The sequence below is a fragment of the Erithacus rubecula genome (assembly GCF_903797595.1).
Source record: "Erithacus rubecula genome assembly, chromosome: 13".
NCBI classification, from domain to species: domain Eukaryota; kingdom Metazoa; phylum Chordata; class Aves; order Passeriformes; family Muscicapidae; genus Erithacus; species Erithacus rubecula.
In genome coordinates, this window is record NC_136665.1 from 3,740,966 (window position 1) to 3,753,249 (window position 12,284).

The 12,284-nt window shown below is 39.0% G+C and overlaps 1 protein-coding gene across 1 annotated transcript in view; it reads left to right on the forward strand.

Annotated features, from left to right (window-relative positions):
- CENPP (centromere protein P) overlaps positions 1-12,284 on the forward strand; it is a gene marked incomplete at its 5' end in the record, with an annotated part of 109,336 nt that overhangs the window by 35,818 nt on the left and 61,234 nt on the right. The gene's annotated exons all lie outside the window — the stretch shown is intronic.

Consider the following 12,284-nt stretch of genomic DNA (forward strand, 5'->3'; position numbering starts at 1 on the left):
GAAGTATCAATTTTTTTAAAATGCAGCAATAAGTTAACTTTTTTTGTCTTTGAGCTTCGTGAAGCTGATGATTTACTCACCTTTTCAAGTTTCTTCTCTAATATTGAGGACAGGAATATGTTTAAGAAGATAAATAATACATAATTCTAACATTTGGGGTATAAAGAAAAGCACCAGAAGTCATGACCAAAGTGATACTGTAGGAGTTGGTAATACTGGAAATAAATTAAAGCAGTCATATATTTATGTAGGGCATGCAGAATACAGGGGAGAGGTTGAAAGAGAGAAATTAAAACTCCATGGTCCTTGATTAATGATACTGCAAATAGTTGAACAGCTACATTGTGCCACTAAACCAGTAATTTTTTAAAAATAATGAATAGAATACATACACAGTGAGAGATGAAAAAAGCCCACCAAGTTTATGACCAGTTAGTAAAATGTTACTGGCTGCCACAAAGTATGATTATTTTTTAAGCACAAAACAAAGAACATGGCACATGTTTTTAGAAGCTTTGTTCTAGTAATAGTTGTAAGTAAAACATACGTAAAACTATTTGAACCAAAGATAAAAATTAAAGTTCCAATTTCATACCTGATATTTTTCTATTGTTTTCTACTACTGATTTTGTCCCAAAGTCTCTTAAGCACTTAGCAGATCTAAAATCTCTAAATCTAAAATTTAAAAATCCATGGTGGCAGGACAGAAGAGTCTGTCCTTTGAAAAATTGTGGTAAAGCTCTTGATTTGAAGCACATTGAGCTGCAGAGGCTGATGCAGCTCTAGCCATGGAATATATTAAGACTCAGTTCCTGTTTTATTGCAGGAGCTGTTTTGGAGACAAGTCTATACTTTGTGATCTTGGTCAAATTTTGTGGTTGGATCTTCATTTTCATTTGTGGTGTGGCAACAATTTCCTTACAAGGCAGATAATGAGGGGATTAAATTTAGCATCCTTTGTGTAAGACTTCTTGTTTCAAAGGCTGTGAAAATTTATTGAATTTTCAGCATGTTTTGTTCAGTTTTAAGAATGCTTTGAAAGGAAGTATTTTTATTTTTAATGTGGATTTGTAATATTTTTTTGGCCATTTTATTTATGCAGTTTTGATACAAAGTCGATGTATGTCAAGCTAGAAGTCTGAGTTGGCTTCAAGCTGATTTATTTTCTTTAGGTAAACTTGGATGGATCCATCAATTAAAATATTTGGAATTCCACCATCTCCATTATCTGCATTCAACTTATGAGACTTGTCAGGTTTTTCAATTTTATTTCTGAGATGAAGACACAAGAAAGGCTATTCTATTATTTTATGAATTTAGGGCTTTTTATCTAGTTGAGTATGGTCTACTAAACACATTTTTAAATTCCAAATTTTAGTCAAAATATTCTTGGGATAAAGTAGAAAATATCATCAGTGGCCTTGAGGTGAATGGGACTGGCCCTGATAATAAGAAGTTTTAGGTTACTTGGCCTTTTCCTTATATTCACAGTCTTACTATAAAAGATTCTTGGGTTTCTTTGTGTTTAGTGTGTTTTTCTTGATGAGTTCTTTTTGCTTTTCCCTCAAAAATTTATAATGGTCCATATGAAGTATAAAGGAAAAAAAACCAAAAGTGCATTTTGTTTATAGAGGGTTTAGGGCACTCAAAGTTAAGCAAGGGAAGTTAGAACCTGAGGGTTGTGTTGGAAGCATGATCTCAATAGAATTGCAAAGGTCTTGGGTGAAGGTCTGGCCCTGCTCTCAGGTGTCTGAAAAAGGGCCTCAAGATATTAAAATCTCAGTTGACAACTTTGAAGGAATTCTGTGTTTTAGATAAGAATTTGTTTGTTCCTATGGTGAGGGCACAGCAAAAAAGGGAGTGCACAGTCAAATATAATAAGGAACTGAAGGTTGTAATTTGGTTCCTCATAGAGCCTGTGGTTAGGAAGCAGCTGTAGGCAATGTCATCGAGGCTGGGCTGCACTTCAAAGTCCCACTGTAGGCACAGAAGCTCTTGGCATCCCAATTTTCAGGTCTTAACTGGCAGCTCAGCAGTGCTGGCAGCAGCCACCTGTGAATTCCATGTTTGATCTGCACAGGTGCTCCTTATCTGTGCTTGCCATTGACAGAGCTGACTGGATATTGGGTCTGTAGTGGCTGCTGGATTTATTTATCCTGTGCCAGAACTCTGGAAATGCACTGACTGCAGTGTAGAGCTCAGCATGGACATGCTGAAGGTTTTGTTCTTGCAGAGCCTCCAGCCCAGCCCGAGCCCTCTCAGACTTTGGTGGTGTTCTGCTCTTAGTGGAATGGAAATCATCCTGTGAGAACATGTGTTTTTAAAGGTTATGGAAAAGGGGCCATCAAATCATATCAACAGAGCTGAGACAAGGCCTGATCTGTTTTAAAAAGCCAAGGAGGACAGAGCTGTACCCTGCCTGTGTGGGGCTTTCTGTTGCCTCTGACCTGAACCTTGTTGTGTGGTCCCTATTTATTTGCCATTTAGTAGGTGGATTACAAGATCAGAACTCTGGCAATCCACATTTTGTGCAGCCTGTTTTCAATGTTTTGCTTTGTTTTGCTAAGAACTCCCGGGAAGAACATGTTGAGCAACTGAAAACAGTCGAGCTTATTGACCTTGTAGCATGGGAATTAATATAATCTCATAGGAAATTACTGAGGAGCTTCTGCTAATGAACAGTAATACACTGAATTTTTAGGGCTGAATTCACTAGAAACATCTATGCATCTAGAAGCAATACATTAGGAATCTCTGATTTCATAAGATGATTGGTTACTCTTGTGCATGAACATGTGCAAGGAGCAAATGGTACTGCAAAAGCAAAGTATCAAATTTCCTGGCATGTTCAGATTTATAATATGTGAGGTTTTTTGTATAGCAATATCAATTTATGGTAGTAGATAATTGACTTTAAAGGACTGACAGAAGAGGAGGGATGCAATATTTTTCTGAATATATTGTTGTGTTAGAAATTTTAGAAGGATTTAATACTATATTGGAAGAGGTTGCATTTTTCTGAAATAGATGGATTTTGCTTTCTACAGTAGAGGCATCTAAATAGTCCTCATCATGTAGTGTTCCTACTAACACAGTAACAAGTAGTCATAAACAATTTACACTGAAATAATAAAACAAGTTGACAATTGATGTAAGCAGTATTATCTGTAACAAATAGTGTCTGGTTACTCTAAAATATCCTGAACTGTATGAAGTTATAAATCTCTGCTGAGGAGAGTCACTGTTGGTCAGCTGACACTTGTGTTTTTAGTAATTGAATAGCTTGTTTAATAAATATGCTTTGCATTACACTCTGTATTTTTATACAGCCTGCTTTGGTTGTTCCAAGAGAGAACAACCTTTGGGCTGTGTTTTCCTCCCATGTGGAGTTCTGGGAATAGTTGTCTGGTTTTGCAACCACTGTTTACTGGTACAGGTATATTCATTTTCTTGAGGCAGCATTTGCAGTTGGACCTCAAACTTTAACAGAGTCTTCAGTTTGCCTGATTTGTGTCTTATGTAAAATTACATAAATGATCACAGTATATGACAGGTGTCTTGCACTCACTCATGAACACTGTAAATAAAAGAACACAGTGTTTTGGAAGGGAGGAAGGTGAGCAAGGTATGGAGCTGAGTGTCTATTCCAAAGCAGGCACTTTTTTTTTTTTTTTTTAAAGCAATGCTGCTGACTTCAGTGCCCTAAACCTGGTAGATATCTAAAAGAGATTATGTGAATTCTACCATAATAATTTATGTTAATATCTTATTCATTAGCTTGTTTCATTCATTTATAGCCAAGGACTTCCTGTAATTTTGATTAAAGAATTAGAAAATGTGCTTGCAACTTCAGATTGTTCTCAGGTTTGTATCCAATCTGAAAATCATATGTTTATAAGCTTTTTTGGGCACTTCCAGGAGAGGATAGAGTAGTTGTGTAAGTTATTTGCCAAAGCATTCCTGAATGGTCGTGCATAGGAAAATGTTTTGCATTAGCAGAAATTTTCCCCTTGTATGTGATGGAAAGTACTTCCTATTTACTCTTTTAAGAGTGATGGTCTGATTTTACAATAACTACAGAATGTGTTTTCCTAAATACCTATTGCTCTAGAAATATTCAAACAAATACAACTGTCCAGCTTGGTGGTGCCGAGGATTTTGCAAGGCAGCCTCCCATCTCTCTCCTATAGTCTGGAGACTGAACATCAGCCTCAAAATGGTTCTGAATTTTTATGATCTCTTCTTTCTTAAAGAGAATAAATCTTCTCTTTAACACAAATCTTGTAATGCTGGCACCACATTGCCTTTATGGCCTGCAGTGCAGTTCTTATGCAGCCAGAATCTGTGACTTGGAAGCTTTCACAGAAACACCAGGTGCTATTACACATCATTCTGTACCCTGGCATATTGTCTTATAAGGAAAAATATGGTTTCTCTACCCATTATTTCCTTTGGTTACTCTCCATTTTTATCTCTATTCTGTTAGGACTTTATTTAATATTAATGCTCCTTTGGAAGTGATGTTCATGCTTGACATATAAAATAAATGTATCTTTTGATTTATGGGAGTTAATCAAATCAAAAGGGTTTCTCTGTGGTTTGAATAATTTGAGAGTCACAGCTCCTCCTTGGCAGAGCTTGGGGGCAAGTCTTACTTGGATCCAGTCACTCTGGCTGGAAGTTGTTTCTTCTGTTACCTGTTCTGGGATTCTTGAAAGGCCTTGCTGTGAAGACTTGAGCAAGGCTCACATTTAAACCAGCACTCAGAGAATCACAGAATGATGGAAGTTCATAGAGTTTCACCCCCTGCATGGGCAGAGACACCTTCCACTATCCCAGGTTGCTTCAAGCCTTGTCCGCCCTGATGTTGGACACTGCCAGGGATGGGGCAGCCACAGCTTCTCTTTCCATTTCATTAAGAGGAAAAGGTGATCTGGACATTACAGATCTCCCATGGTAATCTGACAAGTGTGTCCCTGTTCTGTCTTGCTACTGATCCCTTTTCTTGCCTTGTTCTGTTGCTTTTTAATGAATGGACTAAATGCCTTAAACTGTTGTTAGCCAAAATATAAACATCCATAATGTTTTTGTTCTTAAAATATAAATTTTTACAAATACATTAACAGGATCTTAGTAAGGGGATGGCATGAAATTGGTGCTTTGAGAGATTAAACTTTAATAGAACTGAGCTGATAGCAGTAGCTCCCTTTAAAAATGTCAGTTTTAATGCAAGACAGCTGTCCAGATCTCCCTCCACGTCTTTGCCAAACACTTGGCTTAATGCTGAAACTTTGAAAGAAGTCTGTGTGTTGTGAAAGCAGCCCCAGAATGGGGACTGGGGTAGTTGTCTCGAGCTGCTAATGACTGAATTAGATATTGTGTTTAGCTGTGGTGAAATGTTTGAATGGAAAGGTACTTTTTAGAAAGATGGAACAGTGGCTTTACAAAGCAGTTGCACATCTGACAGATGTGTTTTCCATGCTCACATTTTCTTCTCTTCTCAGGTTCCTGTGCATTCTGATTTTGGGAGGGAACTTTTCAAGTGGGAAGCATACATTACCCTTTCTGTCCTAAGCCCAAGGCACTAGAAGCAGTATGAATCCATAAAACACAGTGTTGCTAAGGCAAAGCATTCCTGAAACAGGAGTAATGAAATATTGCCTTACACATGTGTGCTCCAATGGAACGCGCTCAAGGAAAACAGCACCAAGAGTTGTAGTTAGTTTATGGTAAGAAATATTTTATATTTTTAAAATATTCACTTTGTTTGTGGCTTTATCATAAATAATGACACAGGGCTTTTTTAAAGGGTAACTGCTTTTTTTCTTTCATCTGTTAGAGGGAAGCATTGAGCAGGATGTTGAAGATTGGGTTTAGATCAGACTTAGTTTCTACTTTTCTGAAATAAAAGATTGTGGGTTTGTAAGTTATAATTGTTAACTGTGGTGCTGACAGGAAAAACAAGGGATCTCTTGTCATGTTGGTTAAGAAAATGCTTTTGGGGTCTGGGTGTGATAATGGTAGTATGAGATTTGAAGTGTTTGTTCCTTATGGCATCGTGACAGATTTTATCTTCATTTCAAATACCTCAAATTTACAGGCCACTGTACAGGAGCATAGTTTGTCAGAGTGATCATTAACTGCCCAGGTTAGGTAGGTGATTGCATGGAAAACGGCTTCTAAAAATATCCTGATTCTTTCATCTCAAAATTCATCCTATGACATGATGCTTCTGCTGGTTCATGTTAAAAGAAGGCATTGTGCAATCAGGGAATATGGGGGTAAAATACTCTGCTTTTGTACTGACATTTAGTTTTGCTATATTCCTGAAAATTATCTGGCTTTCTTTCTCTATGTTAGTCATTTTTTAAATGGAGTTAAATCAAAAGTCTTTTTCCTTGTAAATCCTAGTGTCTGAAGAAATATAAGATAGCAGTAATATTTATTTACAGGAGAGTAACATCTAAAAAGAAATTGAATGTATTAGCTTAAAATATAAATGAAAAATATGCATTCCAAGAAGCCACGTAAGCTTTCCTGAAGTTATTAATTTTTAGGTATTAATCACTAAATTTTTCTTAGGCAAGTAATAATTAAGCTGCTGGAGAAATTAGTATAGAGTGTTGTTTTTATTATTCGTGCAGAATACTAGCCTATTCTGTCACTTCCTGAATCTGGGCATCTTCTCACTAGGTTAATACAAAAGTGGCTTCTTCATGCTAAAAATTAGGCCCTTTTTACTAACTTGACTCCCTCATTCCTTGTTTTCCTCATTCCTTTTTTTCACCCTGGAGAATAGAAAGAAGATAAAGAAGATAGGGCTTGACAGAAGGATAATAATGGTGTCTGGATGTTCTTGGTGGCCTAAATAAGATAAAAATTTTGGCCAAATAGTATCTTTTAGAATGGCAGGCCAGTTTTCTTTTCCACAAATGAGTTAAGGTGTTCTGTGAAGAGTGTTCCTGAAAGAAAAATATTTTCATTGTTCTTTATGTCAAAACAGCTTTTGGAAATTACACTGGCTGAAGAAATAAGAGGCAAGTCCATACTTGTGTCTGTGACTTGCTCCCTCTCTGTCCCTCTGGAAATTTTCCATCCTCTGGCAGCCTGTCAGCTCGAGATTTTTTCCATTCTTAGCAGAGGCTGTAACTCCGTAATAGTTCCTGCAAATGCAATTGTGAAGGGAAACTTCATTTCAGTGTGCTGCCTGATTCTCATAGGAACCTTGTGCAGGTGATGGGTAGCACACGTGGGATGAACTGGTGTGTGAATCACTTCTCAGGGGGCTCTCTGTGCATCCAGGCTTCTTAAATTCCCTGCTGTGCACAGGGAGTTTATGGCAAGGCTTGGCTGCTTGTGGAAATGTGTGAGATTCTCATCAAAACTGACTCCTCAGTGCTGCTGTGCCAGAAATCTCATTGTCATCACATTTCCCCTGGGCAGGGATTCGAGACAGGAAAGTGTTGGTGCATAGGAAAACCTGGCTGTGTGGGGTTCCCACTGCAACCACAGCAGCACAGTGGTTAAATCCAGAGCCTGGCTGTTCCCTTGGGTAGGAATGTTCATATTTTATATGAGAAACTGCAGCAAGGCTGTCTGTCAGCAGCCAATCCTTTACTGGCTCACAAGGGCTTTAAAAAACATCCCAATTTTGCTTCAAAATATTGATTAGTTTTGGAAATCTCTTAAATATCGTGCAAGTCTTTGTTTTTGTTTATTTCATACAAAACATTGCTTTCCATCTCATGTGGTTCATTGAGTATAGAGGGTAAATCTTGCATTTATCTTAGCAGATCATTTAGACCATGGTATGTGATACGTGGCATTTGGAATTCAAGTCAGATTTTCATTTACTCCAGAACTTTTCCATATGTTTCCTATTAACAGCTTTGTTCTCAAATCTCTAGTCTCCCCAGAAAGGAGGGGAAAAAGTTCCAACACAAGCCTGAGAAGCAATGTTAAATTCTAAGCATAGAGAATGAGGGGAAAAAATAGCCTTCAGAACACAATTTCATTCTTTTTAGTTTAGTACTGCTTTTATTATCATGCTGCTGTTAAATTTGTATCAAAATGAAATGAAAATATTAATGTTTATTTTGTCAGTTGCAGTGTACCATAGTTTTTCTGGATAAATAATGCAATATTTTAACTGGCAATTGAAAGAATATGGAATTAGTATCTTCAAGAGATAACAGCAATTGCTTTTTAGGACGAGTAAATGCCTTTTGAAATTTCATTACATTATTCTAAAATTGCTTAACAGTGAACTTATATAAGATTTTCTCTGCACAGTCTGGTTTAGGTAACTGAGAATTTTGCTGCTTTAGTAAACAGATATGAAGGGTTAAAAATTTGCACATCTTAGTTTATATTTTTCAGCTGTTTTGGTCTGAGTCATTTCACTCACTTTTGGGAAATGCAGGTGCAGGAATTCCTACTGGGATTCTCATGAAACATTTTGGAAATTTCCATTATGTTTATAATAGCCAAACTTTCCCTTCTTGAAGTTTATAAAGAAAAGATCCTTTAATTTTTGTCACTTATTTCACTCGGTATATTTTAATCTTTATTACCAATTATAACCAATTTTGATACAGGATAGAGAGAAATATTTGTTATTAACTTGTGAAAAATAGCAGCTGTGCAGAGGAAAATGCTCCAGAGAGGTCCTTCAGCTGGGGAAGGGACAGTTCCAAATCCTGCTTAGGAGCAGCTGGAAGGACAGAGCTGTGAGTGAGCCCTTGGCACATGGCTGGCTCTGGCTTTGGCAGCACGGAGGTGCTGTGGTGTGAGGAAGAGAGAGCTGGAAGGACCTGAGGCTTGCACAACTCTGGAGCTCCTTAGCTCTTGGAATAACTTAGTGACAGCAATACTGGGAATGAAAAACTGTCCTTATCTCTTTAAAGCAGCACAGGATACTCTGAGCCATCCTTCCACAAGGGCACATTGCTGCCTCATGTTCAGTTTGTCCACCAGGACCCACAGATCCTTTCCTGCAAGTCTGCTTTCCAGTCAGCCATCAGCCACCAGTGCATGGGGCTATCCCTCACTAGGTACAAGACTTTGGGATTCCCTTGGCTGAACTGCATGAGCTCCTGTTGGCCATTTCTGGAGCAGCATAACCCCAGAGAGCCACGTATCAGTCAGCAGTGAACTTGTGAGGGTGATCTGCCTGTCATCCAGATCAATAATGGAGTTGGGAACAGCTGGAGCCAGCACTGATCCCTGGGGTGCACTGGCAGTTCCTGACCTCCAGCTAGAGTTCACCCCATGGCCTCTTTGTGCTCACTGTCTTCCAGCCCATTTTCAGTCCTCCTCACTGTCTGCTCATCCAGCCCAATCTTCATTGTGTTTTTAGGAATCTGCAACTCTCTGTTCTTAAGATCAGGCAGTGGGATCCAAATATCTGTGCTCTTTCTCTATCCATCTGTACTTCCTGACACCTCTAGCCAGTTTGCCTGATACACAGAATTCCTGATACACAGAATTCCTGATACACAGAATGCAGGTTTCATCCTGGGCAGAGCAGGAAGACACTATTAATACTGGAAAAAGGAAATAAAATAAACATTTCTTCACCTTCTTTAACTCAGTCTAGCAGCAGGACAAAGCACCTAGATCATATGAAAGAAAATGTGTTTTATTGAAGGAATGTGTTGATTTACATTGTGTATGTTTGCCACAACTGATGGTGGAAGTTAATGATTTAGTAGCATCTTATATTCTTTGGACTTCTTGTATATTATTAAGTTTGCTGCTCTTTGTCTACTAATGCTACAATATTCTTTGTATTGATGTGTTTGAAGTACTGCATTAAGTAAGTTGATATTGGGAAAAGAGGTGGGGAGAGGACTTGGAAAAAATGAGACTATTCCATCCTTCGGTAATTTAATGGTGTAGAACAGGATATAGAATTCAGAGTTTAGCAGCACTCAAACAGTACTTTAGTACTCAAACATGCCCCTCTTAATCATGCTTAATCAGTGTTTGTGACTTTTACTGGGCTCTTCCTGTTCTCTAACAGTTTTTTGTCATTTATTCTTTAGAATTACTTTTCCTTTTATTTGTTGCAACAGGCTGCCACCCTCTGGTGCAATTTGTTAACTGTTGTGTAGGGACCTGGCAGATTTTCAGAAGAGAGAAACCCTTTAAAGTTTGAAAATCTTAGTTGGAATAAATATTAATTTTTTATTAGACAAATGTAGATACTTGTACAAGGAATAATGAGAAGACGCTCACTTCAAAGCATATCAAGTTTCTCTTTTTTCTTCTTTCCTTTTCTTGTAACATTTGTAGAGAATGTAAAGGTGGATTGATTTCTTGACAGATTTTCTTCCCATCTCTTGATACTGAAATGCCTTTTTCTGTGGGAATATCACTGAACACCAATGTTATCATCAGTTAATTACTATTCTGTTAATTGCATTACTGTCCATGTTCAGAAACCATTGCTGAAACCGCATAAGTTGTATTTTATATTGTAATGTTTGTGTGCCATTGACACATCCACCTGGGTCTGTGTGAAAGCATGCCAAAGATGCAAGGTGTGGAAAATGAGTTATTATTACCACAAAAGCCAGCTGTAGAATGATGCCTGAAAACATGGAGGATCATTGTGTTCTCCTCAGCCAGGCAGGCAGAGGGCAGGTGATTGCAAGAGGGCTCTGGGGAGTGCAGTGACCCCAGCGGGCAAACGGGCGTGGGGTGGCTCTGGGGCCATGGCACAGCAATTCACACAGGCAGGGTCAGCAGGCAGGGCTGCAGCTTTCTTCCTGCTGGTACGGTTCTTTGTCTGTTGTCTCTCTTGATTGGTTGGGTTCTGTGTTTTTGTTAGTAATGGTTTTCACATGGTTAAAAACTGCAGTTAGTAAAAGTGAATGTAGCCAAGTCGACTGTCCAAAAAGGCTGTGTCTGTGCAGACCCATTCCTGTGCAGTGTTTGAGTTCAGCACTGGTTTCAGGGGTGCTGCAGAAGAAGCCTGCCTGTGGGAGCTGGGGGTTACTGCTCAGTGGCTGGCTGGACACGAGCCAGTGTGTGCCCTGGTGGCCAAGAGGGCCAATGGCCCCTGGCCTGTGTCAGGAATGGTGTGGCCAGCAGGAGCAGGGAGGTCATTCTTCCCTGCATTCAGCACTGGTGAGGTCACACCTTGAGTGCTGTGTCCAGTTCTGTCCCCTCAGTTCAGGGAGGACATTGAGACACTGAGTGTGTCCAGAGGAGGCAACGAGGCTGGGGAGGGGCTGGAACACAAACCCTGTGAGGAACAGCTGAGGGAGCTGGGGCTGTTCAGCCTGGAGAAAAGGAGACTCAGGGGTGACCTGATCACTCTGTACAGCTCCCTGAAAGGTGGCTGTGCTCAGGGAGGATTGTTCCCTTTCTCCAGGCAGGACTGACAGAACCAGAGGACACAGTCTGACCTGTGCCAAGGGAAATGCAGGTTGGATATTAGGAAAAAGTTTATTACTGAAAGGGTGATAAAGTATTGGAATAGTCTGCCTGAGGAGGTGATGGAGTCATTATCTCTGGATGTGTTCAAAAAAACACTGGATGTGGCACTTGGTGCTGTGGTGTCCAGTTCAGGTGTTGGGCTGTGTTGGGCTTGATCTTGGAGGTCTCTTCTAACCTTGTGATTCTTTGTGTGTGATTTTTTTTTTTTTCCCTTAAGTGACAGACATCCTATCAGTTTGAGGTGATCTAGGAAATTACTGCTTTTCTCTAAAAATAAAATCTATAGGAAGCAGTTAAACCATTTAATACTTCCCTCCTATAATGCAAAATTGTGAGTGTATTTAAAGTCACAGATGAAGGTTTTTTTAAAGTTCTAAGCTGCTTGAATTTGCCCTGAGGATACTGCAAACCTAAGCAGTTGATAAAATCATTTGGAGATTATGTATTAAGTGTGAGGGTAGAGGTAGTTTCTTTAAAAGTAGTGATGCAGTTTCTTCTGTGAATATTCTATGCATCCATGGGTGCTAACTGGAGAAAGAGTTTCTCAGTCTGGGTGCATGGCCAGAGGAAAGAGTGAGAAGGCAAGAGAGTTTTTAAGGCTCTGGAAGAATAAGATCAAGACTATATGGTCTCCTACCTCTTAGGACTTTTTATATTTTTTACAAAGCTTTCCCATTTTAGTGGGAATAGCAGACTTAAAATTTGGTGAAAGACAAGTACCTGTAAAGAATTCATAGGTTTAGAGAGCACAAGGATTGCAGTTCCTGATGTCCATTACATTAACCCCAATTAGATTTTGTTTAAATTCCCCCAAGGAATTGTTTGCATTCTTTGTTGTG